General features: G+C 38.7%; 1 long non-coding RNA gene across 1 annotated transcript in view; it reads left to right on the top strand.

Moving 5' to 3' along the window:
• The window catches only part of LOC146973287 (uncharacterized), a 45,454-nt gene that overhangs the window by 18,551 nt on the left and 18,884 nt on the right, over positions 1-8,019 (top strand). The gene's annotated exons all lie outside the window — the stretch shown is intronic.

Genomic DNA, 8,019 nt, shown 5'->3' with positions numbered 1-8,019 from the left:
CTCTTCCTCCCTTCTTCCCTGTCTTCTATTCTTTGTTTTAGCTCAAATATATTCATTTCTTTTTTCTTTTTACTTTTGTTTCACTTTCTCCTTTCCACTTTTTTTTTACTTCTTCTTTGCAACATTGCTCCTTCTACTTTCCTTTCCATCTTAACCTTTTCATCCCTGTCCTCTTTCTAAATTTCTCCTCTTCCTCCAGTTTCTTTTCCTTCCTTCCTTCCTTCCTTCCTTCCTTCCTTCCTTCCTTCCTTCCTTCCTTCCTTCCTTCCTTCCTTCCTTCCTTCCTTCATTAATTCCTTCCTTCCCTCTCTTCCTTACACCCCGTTCCCCCTTCCCCCTTCCTTGCATAGACATGAGATCAATTATGACCGTCTCCTGAGACATAACACACTCTTCCTTTCATTTTCACACATTCAGTCAAACAGCCAAGAATATACAAGACAATGTAAAAGCTGCTGGATTATAAAACATCATGACAGCAGCAAGTGGCCTCAGTGTAAAGGGGGAGTCCAGGGATTATCTGTCAAGTCATCCATGCATGTACACATAACACTTTGAGGAGTCTCCTCACTTCTGATTTCTGTTTTCCGTGCCGCGTGCTAATGAGTGAAGCTGAGCGAGGGAACGTAGCACAGTGTAATCCAATAGGGATTGATTTTAATCAAGATAATGTCCCTGCTTGTCTCATTACAGTTTCACAGAGGCAGAAAATGGGCAAAGATCATTTACTAAACGTGCTGGAGGCCTGTTTGGAGCAAAACTGTTCAACATGAGCATTACTAGTGCTCAAAGTCATCACCGAAAGTTTGTTTTTACAGTTGCTTTAACCCACATCATCAATAAAAATATAAGCAAGAGAATAAAGAGCTCTTATCACTTTGAGTACACAGGGACTTCTTTAAACGCTCAGCACCAGGGAGGTCACTTAATGCTGTGTGCTTTTTTACATGAAACTAGTGTTGTCTGTCATTTCTGGGTTTGATATTTTTATGTAGATTTACTGCTGTGGCCAAGAGGTTTGCTTTGAACGTATGCCCCTGCATAAGGTCAGCCGTAGCTTGACTGTGTTTTGTGCTGATAGGTATATGATTCACTGGTGCGAGACGGAGCACAATTACACCATAAGGCGCTACAGTCTCTATTAACATGAGCTGGCCTCAGATGGATGATAACATTTCAAGGATAAGTTTTTTTTTTTTCCACATCTGTTCTAATCCTAGAGGGGATTTCACATTAAATAGGCTGTAGATTTGGAAGATACACTTCATTTGTCTACCTTAGCCTGCTGAGGGCTCAGATAACCTTTAGCCGATGCTTCAGGAGGTCTCTCGGGGTGTCGTCACTTAAGGAAAGGGCATAGCTACAGTTAGTTTTCAGAATAACATGAGGTCATGTCTTCAGTAATGTTTCTGGGAATTTGGGAGTTTCAACAACCTTGGGGGAGCTCACAACCTACAGAACGTACAGTGTTTGGTTTGTGTGGAGAAACCGTCTTAACAACGTTTAGACATTCATGCTGTGAGACAAATGGTAACCCTTTACAAGTCCATAGTTTCCCTGGGTCTTGGATAATCCACTACAAAATAAAGGAAAAACATTCAAAGATGTATTTGTTGCATAATTTATTTTCAATATGTGCAGTGAAAGGGGGTGAATTAGACGTATAAATAATAAATGAACAAAAAATATGAAGGATCTAATCTCTGAGATGGAAAATATCAAGTGTTTTCACATATCAAAATGTTTATTTTCAGTGGCTTTAGGTTTGAGTTTCTGTAGTTGTATTGAGGTTTTTCAAATTTTATTTAAAAAAAAGAAAGAGAAAATTTTAATAAAAATTGCGTAAAATACTGTAAAAGCAGTTATAACTATGAAAATACAAGAATGATTAAAACATTGTGGAGACCTCAGTGTTTTTTAAAAAGTTTTTAGACGATAACCAATAACTTTCTAAGCACACATGAGCATTGTATCAAGTACAGCTCTGAAAAATCAGGAACTAGCCTATTTATTTTAGAGTTTTTATATTGTGCATAAAAGATAAGATAACAATTTAGCTGTCATAAAGAAGATTATTTCCTCTTCTGCTGTAAAGCCCTGATGAGTGAATGAACTACTGAACTCATTTCCACTCACTCCCACAGAGACATTTGTCTGTTGCCGTGATGATAGAAGCTGTTGATGCTGTTGATGAGAAAAATCCACACTCCTCACAAAACTATTGTTCTTCCTGTGATGTGCTGCCACTACATTTATGTACCTGTGAAGTGAAGTGAAGTGAAGTGAAGTGAAGTAGTTGGAGGCAGGGGCTTCATCCTGTTGCCATGGTGAGCGTGAACATCACGTTTCACCGAGGCAACACCTTCCCAGCCTCCACAGATGCTCGTTAACCCTGCAGTCACAGCATATTGGATATGTTTCCTTCAGTGACTACACACATAAAATTCACAGCACCTCACCTGTCTGCACACACACACACACACAACAAAACAGAACCGCAAGCTGTGTAAGCAAAATGATTACATTTTTTAAAAAAAGGAACAACAAACATCTGCTCATCTCAGAGGTTGTTCAGCGAGAAAGCAAAAAGAACTAGAAAAAGCATTTCCAAGAATGGAAATGGTGTGACTGCTGATAGCAACTGAACGCTGTTGCAGAATTAGCAAATAGTGCAAGCAGTGATCACCATACAAATGTTTGACCAAGGTCAGAATCGAACCCACAACCTCATGGTCATTAGACTTCCACTCTGCCTCTAGGCCACGGTGCACACACAATTGCAGAGACTGTTGTCTGTTAATGATCTGCACACTGTCAACATCAAGAAAGCTTGAGAGTCAAGCTTGAATGACTTAGAATGAAAATTTCTGTGAATTTCAGGCTGAGAGCAGCAGTTTCAACATGAAGCAAGTTATCAGAAGTCAACAGAGGACAACTGGGAAAATAATTCACTATAATTGTTGTTGAGGCAAGATTTGAACCAGCAACCTTCAGGTCTCCAGACCAGCAAGCTGACCACTAGGCTACAGACAGAGACAGTATGTGAGGGGTAAAGAAAACCTTTGATAAGAGGATCACTGGCTTCTGCTTAAAAAAAAAAGTAAGGAATCGAACCCAAGACCTCATGATCAATAAACCTTTACTCTGCCACTTCGCCACAGAGAGCACAGACATAAGCATGTTTCAGACAGAGTTGTGGAGCTCCCTGGCTGAATTAAAAAAATATTTAAAATTATTATCTAAGTCTCTTTGCATTTTTGACCAGAATTTTAGCCAGAAGACAAGTGTGGCTACAAAACTGGAGAAAATAATTTGTCTAGAGTTTAATTTGCAGAAAAAGTTAAATATTTGAAAAAGTATAAATAGTTAAAAAGAGAAAAGTAATGCCGATAAAGTTCAAAAAAAGCTGCACGTTTTGATATATGAATTGTTGAAATAGCACAACACCTAACACACTAACCATATGGCCACAGTGTGGTTGAGTTACAATGAGCTTTATACTATGAGGAATCAAAGACTGTCCAATGACAGCTGAATAATTGGAATCAAAAGTCAAGCAATGAAGTGAAAAGACTGAGGCAGGAATCGAACCCATGACCATATGATCACTAAACCTTTACTCTGCCACTCGGCTACAGAGAGCACACTGCTTTCAAGACTGTTGTCATTCATTGTAATGTGATGATGTGCTGCAAACTGGTATGAGTAATCAAGGAGATAACAAACACCTGTAACCAATTGAAGGCGGGGGAGGAGAGCAGAATTCAACATAACATAACAAGAATTCTTCCCTTGGATTCGAACCAGTGACCTTAGGGTTGGCAAGCAGTTACCCTAACCCCTACACTACAGTGGAGTTGTCAGGAAGAGAGGTTGAGACTTTGATGAATGTGAGATTTTTTGTGAAAAAGTTAAATATTTTAAAAAGTATAAATAGTTAAAAAGAGAAAAGTAATGCCGATAAAGTTCAAAAAAAGCTGCACGTTTTGATATATGAATTGTTGAAATAGCACAAAGTATGAAGGACTAGAAGAAGACCGTAAAAAGGCGGAAGAAAATGGCCAAACAGAAGAACAATAGTGTGACTGCTTCAGCAGTCACACTAATTTTAGAATTTTTATAAATGTGTCCAAAAATGTACAATTTGCAGGAAAAAATAGATACTCTCTCATAAATTGAACACATTTCAGCTCGATCTAAAAATCCTCTCTTGCCTCCAGTGTACAAAGAGTTGTCGGTGAAAGGGGAGTCACGGTGACTCAGGGGTTTACTGTGCCACGAACCACGAACCTCATCCTGTCTGCTCGGCCACTTTAGTCGCACAACGTCACCTTTTGGTCACATTTCAAAGATCTAAAAAGAAAAGAGAGGCAGGAGATCAAAGAATAGGAAGCCAGTGTTGAAAATTATCCACAAAAAAAACAACACAAACTTGCACAAAATTGTTGAATGTTGTATTGAAACAAAAACCTGTCAGTGTATTTGTGATGAATGAACAAAGCCTTGTGTGTCAGTGTGAATTCAAGGCCACAACCAGCAAAAAAAATCTACCTTACTGATGAGGACACTGTTGCACAGACAGAAAGGAAAACATATTTCTTTTGCTGTTCTCTCATGGTCTATCATTGTGAAGTGTAAATTATGAGGCTTCACAACAAGAGCCATGACCCAAGCAACCGTAAATGTCAGCGCCGCGCCGTCCTGTAACTGTTGTCTGTCACTAACAGAAACACACCGAAACAGACACATGCATCACTGCTTTACCAGAAGTGTTCTCCTCGCGGTGCCTTGTCATAGATCTTCCTACTCAGACTCAAATCTATTTATACGAGACCAAATGTATTCATTCTAGCTGACTGCACCTATTTGTCATGTTGTATTTGATGAAATATGTTTCATCTGGGAAAGTTTACGTAACCATCTTGAGGCATGAGGCATGTGAATCCACACACTTGCGTGGTTTTTGAGATGCTATCTCAAGTGAGTGGTATTTTGGAGCCAGAACAAAGGCTCAAAATGAATCAAATGTGTTCTAAGCAACCACAAAGAATCACAATAGATGCTGAGACATGTTGAAGATTTGTCTTTATGTGCACAACAGGATTGACTACGGGAAAGACAAAGAACAAACAAACACAAAAAAAAACGACATAGAGAACCTATTCACCTCGTAAGACCAATTAGCAGCACTTTGTGGGCTATAAAAAACAGCCTGGAAAAGCACTTGATAGCTTATCTGAACTTCCCAAATGGCAGGGCTCTGTACTCTGCTCACACTGTGAAAAAAAAACGGAACATTTATTAAGGAGGTCAAGAGGACCAGAGTTAAAAATCATGATTGCATCTGACAAAACAACCAGTGCATGCTGACAAAGAGGGACAATGGTCACAAGTTAACAGCATTAACGTGGGGCGTGTGGGGTATTGTTACTGTGATTACTCTTAAAATCCCATTTAGGTTCATTGAAGGTACTTTTTTCACTATGCAGTCACGAGGCACGATGGTGAATGAGACACTGCTACTTTATTAAATGACAAATAATGTTGCCTTTGTATCTTCACAACTGAGAGCACCATCTTTACTGCCCTAATTTCACTTCAAGTGTTGTTTTAAAACGTAAGAAACTTTTGGAATGAATAAGAAATAACATAATGAAACCACCATATCTGAATGTTTGTTTGTCCATCTATCCATCCATTACCTACAGTATTACTGCTTCAACATGTGGGGTCACAAAAGAGCGAGGATGAGAGATACACCCTGGACAGGTCGCCACAGGGCTAAACTATAGCAACAAATAACCTCACACACTCACATTGACATCTATTAGCACTTAGAAGTCGCCCATTAACCTGGTGTGCAAGTTTTTGGACTAATGAGGGGACACTGGAGTATCCAAAGAGAACCAACTCAGGCTCAGGGAAAACATGAAAACTCCCACCCAGTTGTAATGATGGTAGTGTTTTTTAAATCCCTGTAACAAGCTACCCCAACCACAGTCTGCCTGTATGCAAAACTCAGGGCAAAAAACCCCAAAAGTATCTCACAAATGTTATTGCAGTGAGTACAGAGCAAAAATTGACAACATGCCAGATGAGTATTAACATTTTTATCCACTCCTCACTTCTCCTCTCTGGATAATGACCCCAATGGAAACTATCCTTTTTGTATTCATCATATTCAGGAGATATGGGGGTTTCACAAATACTAACCAACTGCAGCTCAGTCATCGTGACCTATCTTTGTCTTGTTTGGAGCAGCATTTTAATTAAAACGAAATTAAGTTCCAAGAACTTTCTTTTTCTTTTCTTCTTTCCAGAACAACTTGAGCTTGAACACGAGATAGGACGAAGATATATAATAAACTGAGGAGAAACACTATGAATGAAAAGATAAATTGATCCAACCAGTCTCTTCCATTTGCCATATTCATACAGTTACATTAACACTTAAGTCTATACATCTTGAAAACAATGAAAGACATGATTGAATGTGATTCAGAGTGTGAAAATGAGATTCCAGCTGTTTCCAATATGAAATTATTATTTCTTTCTGCAGGAATTCATTGTTTTCACAAAGATTATTTTGTCTATTTGTTATTTGACTTTGTACAGTCATTATCCTTGTTCAAAATAAGGAACAGCTAGAGTTTTTTTTGTCTTAGAATAAATCATCATGTCCTTTTGAAAGTCTCTATCAGTCTGTCTGCGTCTGTCTGCCTCAGGCTGCACCCTCCTCCCCATCAACAGATTTATGGATCATCACTTTGATGGAATAAATTACACTCCTCAAAGAGAGGGTGACAAAACCTTTTGACATTGATGGCCACTGATGATGAAGTATGTGGCAGGCATTATGAGCAAGGCTTTGAGAAACTGATGTGAATGGTAACATGAAGGGATGTTTAATGATATGTTATAATTCATCTCAATGGCTTCTGGAAATTACAATTCACAAAATTAAAAGTATAAGTCAAAAAGGTTGACGCATGTTCAGTCTGGCTTGTTGAATTGTGTAAAAAAAAAAAAAAAAAAGCAGTACAAGGTGTGTTGAATTAAAACAAAGTGACACTGTAAAACTTAATTTAAACTGTTTCAATGAGGCTGTGGATCATATTGTGTCTTCATTAATCATTGGCAGCCCAACTTCACAGATTTTTAAAAGTGAAACTAGTGGCTCTGCACATCTCTACTTTGAATGAACATAAAGTTTTGAAGATGCTTAATGATCAGTACTAGTCGTCACCAAAGTCATGTGGAGGCGAGAAGATAGACTTTACAAAATCTGACAGATGTTTCTGTGTCAACCAAAGCCATTAACTTTGTCTTCCACAAAGTAATTGTACTGATACTGCTGCAAACATAAGTAATGAGATTAACTGTACCATGTTAATGTACTTAAAATCTCCTCTACCTCCCTCCTTTGCACCACCAGTCTCAAGAACAGTCTCACCGGCAGCTTGTGCCAAAAATACAACAAAGACTTATTGATAATCCTTGAGCATTTCCTGTGAGCATGGACTATGTTACTGTCACATGAGGGAATATCTCCTCTGCAATGCTTCCAACAAGTGTAAACAAATGACACACAGGTACTTATTTGTTCTCCAGAGGAAGCTGCCCGAACTCAGCCTGTATACGGTCTTTGTCTTTCTGTGGGGTAAATATTGTCAAACAAAGTGAGGGCTGCCGGAGGGACTGACCAGGGCTCTCACGCTGCTCTTCCTTCTTTCCATCACTGTGTGATGTGTGTAGTAGAATAAAACAAGACAGCGTTTCTTACTGCTCTCCTCCTCCTTCACTCAGTTCAGCTCAATTCAAAGACTGCTCACGTTAATGCATTCATTTGCAATTCAATTCAGTTCATTTCAATGTCAATATGCTCTTCTCAGTTCAGCTCATCATAAGTTTTTTGGGCTGCATACAGTATATTTACAAAGACGATTAAAAGGCCTAAGGCTGCACTAATATTATTATATTTTACAGTATATTACTGATAGAACAAATGACTGGGCGACA

Source organism: Trachurus japonicus, chromosome 15, assembly GCF_045865225.1.
Source record: "Trachurus japonicus isolate A0001 chromosome 15, Traja_1.0".
NCBI classification, from domain to species: domain Eukaryota; kingdom Metazoa; phylum Chordata; class Actinopteri; order Carangiformes; family Carangidae; genus Trachurus; species Trachurus japonicus.
The sequence above is the reverse complement of the archived record's forward strand: the minus strand, read 5'-3'. Positions and strand labels throughout refer to the sequence as shown.